The sequence below is a fragment of the Leucoraja erinacea genome, chromosome 21 (genome assembly GCF_028641065.1).
Source record: "Leucoraja erinacea ecotype New England chromosome 21, Leri_hhj_1, whole genome shotgun sequence".
NCBI classification, from domain to species: Eukaryota; Metazoa; Chordata; class Chondrichthyes; order Rajiformes; family Rajidae; genus Leucoraja; species Leucoraja erinaceus.
In genome coordinates, this window is record NC_073397.1 from 8,395,570 (window position 1) to 8,400,494 (window position 4,925).

Sequence of the window (4,925 nt, forward strand, 5' to 3'; positions counted from 1 at the left end):
ACTCACTCTGATCTCTCTTTGGTTCTACTTCATCCTCCGTTGCATTTCAGTGCTTTAACAAATCAGCTTTTTTCCTTTCTGGCACCATGGATCACAAAGTTAAATTCGAACCCTCTGTATCCTCCTTCCCCTTCTCTTCACTTACCCCACGGAGTGATATGCTGTACGTGTTTTTTTATTATTTCTTCTGCTTCTCTAATTTATTCCCCCAAATAATCGGTCTAGCAGAGATTTTGGCTCCACCCCTCCAAGCCCCAAGTTCTAAGCCCTTCGTGATGTTGTGTTTTTTCTGCTGCTTCTTTCTGCCAATTTTTTTGACCAAGTCTCTTCATGCCAGACTGTGGACCCTTTCTCCCATTTTCAGAATCCCTGATCCAACTGAACCTGTCTCCCTCCCGATGTTTTCATTCACAAAATTCAATCTCAATTTATTCACTGCACTTACTCTACCCTAATCCACCTGACCTTGGAGCACACTGCTCAAATAAGAACCAATCTGAATATTGCCATTAAAACTGCTGAATGGTGGTTTGTCAAACCGTTCTCTGCCTCGTAGAGATTAATGCTGCCTCTCTCCCATCTCCACAAAATTCCGTTTGCAACTTGACCCCTTCACTAAACATGAGGTCATTGTTGATGTGTTCAAGAAGGAACTGCAGATGCTGGAAGATCGAAGATACACAAAATTGCTGGAGAAACTCAGCGGGTGCAGCAGCATCTATGGTGCGAAGAAAATAGGCGACGTTTCGGGCCGAAACCCTTCTTCTGATGGGGGAGGGGGGGGTTGGGAGGGGAGAAGGAAGGAAAAATGGGAGGAGGAGGAGCCCGAGGGCGGGGGATGGGAGGAGACAGCTCGAGGGTTAAGGAAGGGGAGGAGACAGCAAGAGCTAGCAAAATTGGGAGAATTCAACATTCATGCCATCAGGATGCAAGCTGCCCAGGTGGAATGTGAGGTGCTGTTCCTCCAATTTCCGGTGTTGCCCACTCTGGCAATGGAGGAGACCCAGGACAGAGAGGTCGGATTGGGATTGGGAGGGGGAGTTGAAGTGCTGAGCCACCGGAAGTTCAGGTAGGTTATTGCGGACTGAGTGGAGGTGTTCGGCGAAACGATCGCCCAACCGCCGCTTAGTCTCCCCGATGTAAATCAGCTGACAACTAGAGCAGCGGATGCAGTAGATGAGGTTGGAGGAGATACTGGTGAACCTTTGTCGCACCTGGAACGACTGCTTGGGACCTTGAATGGAGTCGAGAGGGGAGGTGAAGGGACAGGTGTTGCATTTCTTGCGGTTGCAACGGAAAGTGCCTGGGGAGGGGGTGGTACGGGAGGGAAGGGAAGAATTGACAAGGGAGTTGCGGAGGGAGCGGTCTTTGCGGAAGGCAGACATGGGGGGAGATGGGAAGATGTGGCGAGTGGTGGGGTCACGTTGGAGGTGGCGGAAATGGCGGAGGATTATGTGTTGTATTTGCCGGCTGGTGGGGTGAAAGGTGAGGACCAGGGGGACTCTGCCCTCGTTGCGAGTGCGGGGATGGGGAGAGAGAGCAGTGTTGCAGGGTATGGATGAGACCCTGGTGCGAGCCTCATCTATGGTGGCGGAGGGGAATCCCCGTTCCCTGAAGAACGAGGACATTTCCGATGCCCTGGTATGGAATGTCTCATCCTGGGAACAGATGCGGCATAGGCGGAGGAATTGGGAGTAGGGGATGGAGTCTTTACAGGGGGCAGGGTGGGAAGACGTGTAGTCCAGATAGCCATGTGAGTCAGTTGGTTTGTAGTGTATGTCGGACAGAAGTCTGTCCCCTGCGATGGAGATGGTGAGGTCAAGGAATGGTAGGGAAGTGTCGGAAATGGTCCAGGTGTATTGGAGTGCCGGATGGAAGTTGGTGGTGAAGTGGATGAAGTACCACCACCAACTTGCTCTGAGCGTAGGCATGATCTTCTGAATGACCTTTGTACATTGTGAGGAAGTAATATGAAATAACCTGTATAATGACAACCCACATTGTAATTCTCAGGAATTAATCTTGAATTAAATTGTCTTAGATAAGCAGCCTTTCCAATTTTGTGTTCCATATTTCCTGCCGCCCCTTGTGGTCTTTCAGATTGAATTCATCTCCTTCATTTTATCCTTCTTCCCAACACAACTTTAACATTCTCAGCCATCACTGTCACCACTTGTGTCATTCAGCTTCTCTTGGTCTCTACCATATCACACTTTCTCATTTGCTCCTTCCCCACTTCTCTGGAAACAGAAAACCATCTTTTTTCACCAACTCTTCTGTTTTGATGAGAAGACATTGACGTTTCTCGGCGTACGTCCAGTATTTTCTATTATGTCATCTGCTGACCAGCATGCTACTCGAGCCTCCTGGTTACCTGCCCTCAAAACCCTCTTTCCCTAATAGTCTTCCTACAGGAAAGCAGCTCCTGGCCTATCAGCAAACTTCAAAAGCACCTTTCTAATTGAAACTGGCAGGCCAAGTCCTGAGAATTTGACTTAGGCTTATTCAATGTCTACGCTACCAGTCAAAGAGATTGAATGCTTATGAATCTATGTGCAGAACTGAACTTGCAGAGACTAATTTCAGCACTCAGGACATGGTGAGAGATCCATGTCAAGAGCAAGACTCAATTACACTCCATGGAAACTGACATTCAACCTCACTGACGCATTATATCTCAAGATGAGCATTGGGTCCACATTACCACTTCTACAGTGGCCTCCATAATGTTTGGGACAAAGACCCATTATTTATTTATTTATTTGCCTCTATATTCCACAATTTGAGATTTGTAATAGACAAAAATCACATTTGGTTAAAGTACACATTGTCAGATTTTAATAAAGGCCAGTTTTATACATTTTGGTTTCACCATGTAGAAATGACAGCAGTGTTTATATATAGTCCCCCCATTTCAGGGCACGATAATGTTTGGGACACAGCAATATCATGTAAATTAAAGTAGTCATGTTTAGTACTTCGTTGCATATCATTTGCATGCAATGACTGCTTGAAGTCTGTGATTCATGGACATCACCAGTTGCTGGATGTCTTCTCTGGTGATGCTCTGCCAGGCCTGTAGTGCAGCCATCTTTAGCTTATGCTTGTTTTGGGGGCTAGTCCCCTTCAGTTTTCTCTCCAGCATATAAAAGGCATGTTCAATTAGGTTCAGATCAGGTGATTGTCTTGGGCACTCAAGAATTGACAATTTTTTAGCTTTGAAAAACTCTTTTTTTTCTTTAGCAGTATGTTTGGGATCATTGTCTTGCTGTAGAAAGAACCGCCGGCCAATGAGTTTTGAGGCATTTGTTTGAACTTGAGCAAATAGGATGTCTATACACTTCAGAATTCATTATGCTACTGCCATCAGCAGTTGTATCATCAATGAAGATAAGTGAGCCAGTACCTTCAGCAACCATACATGCCCAGGCCATAACACCCCCACCACCGTGTTTCACAGATGTGGTATGCTTTGGATCTTGGGCAGTTCCTTTTCTCCTCCATACTTTGCTCTTGCCATCACTCTGATATGTTAATCTTCGTCTCATCTGTCCACAAGACCTTTTTCCAGAACTGGGATTGCTCTTTTAAGTACTTCTTGGCAAATTGTAACCTGGCCATTCTATTTTGCAGTTAACCAGTGCAGTGTAGCCTCTATTTCTGTTCATGAAGTCTTCTGTGGACAGTGGTCATTGAAAAATCCACACCTGACTCCTGAAAAGTGTTTCCGATCTGTCAGACAGGTGTTTGGGGATTTTTCTTTATTATAGAGAGAATTCTTCTGTCATCAGTTGTGGGGGTCTTCCTTGGCCTGCCAGTCTCTTTGCGATTAGTAAGCTCACCAGTGCTCTCTTTCTTCTTAAAGATGTTCCAAACAGTTTGGTAAGCCTAAGGTTTGGCTGATCTCTCTAACAGCTTTATTCTTGTTTCTCAGTCTCATAATGGCTTCTTTGACTTTCATTGGCACAACTTTGGTCCCCATGTTAATGAACAGCAATAAAAGTTTCCAAAGATGATGGAAAGACTGGAGGAAAGACTAGTTGCTGAGAGCTCTCTTATACCTGCATTGAGGAGGCAATTAAGCACACCTGAGCAATTACAAACACATGTGAAGCCATTGTCCCAAACATTATGGTGCTCTGAAATGGGGGGGGGGGGGGGGGGGGGGGGGGGGGGGGGGGGGGGCTGTAATTTCTACATGGGAAAGGAGACTATGCCTTATATAAACACAGCTGTAATTTCTACATGATGAAACCAAAATGTATAAAAATGGCCTATATTAAAATCTGACAATGTGCAAATGTGGTTTTTTTCTATTACAAATCTCAAATTGTGGAGTACAGAGGCAAATAAATAAATGATGGGTTTTTGTCCCAAACATTATGGAGGGCATTGTATAACACTGTCTGACTCGGCCCCCACCTCAGATCATCTCCCGCTGGTGGCTCATCTGAATCTTTTTGCCTATTCCAATACACTTCCTTGTAAGCTTCCCGTTCTACTTTCTTTAAACTTGAACTAACCAAAAATTAACTCCTCTAATCGGAATTCCGCATCACTGCACTCTTTGATCCACAATAGGTCCCTATTAAATGATATATTTCTCGTTTTCAATTCTTATCTATGCCATTTAGCCTTTCTGTAAAGCTACAAAGCACTGTGATATATGGGTTCCTCTAATGCTTCCCTTGTGCATATGTCCAAATTGAATTGCTCAAACATTGTCATCCTTGCCTTTAGATGCCAAGGCCTTAGCTCTGAAAATAATATCCTAAACCTCTCTCGATAAAAAGGCTGTGTTGTCTTTTTTTCCCCATCTCCTTGTGTGGCCCTGTGTTAAATGTTGTTTGTAACAGCCTTTTTAAGAGCCTTCGGGTGTTCTGCTGTGTGGAAGTTGTTTATAAACCTCTTTATAAAGTTGTTGA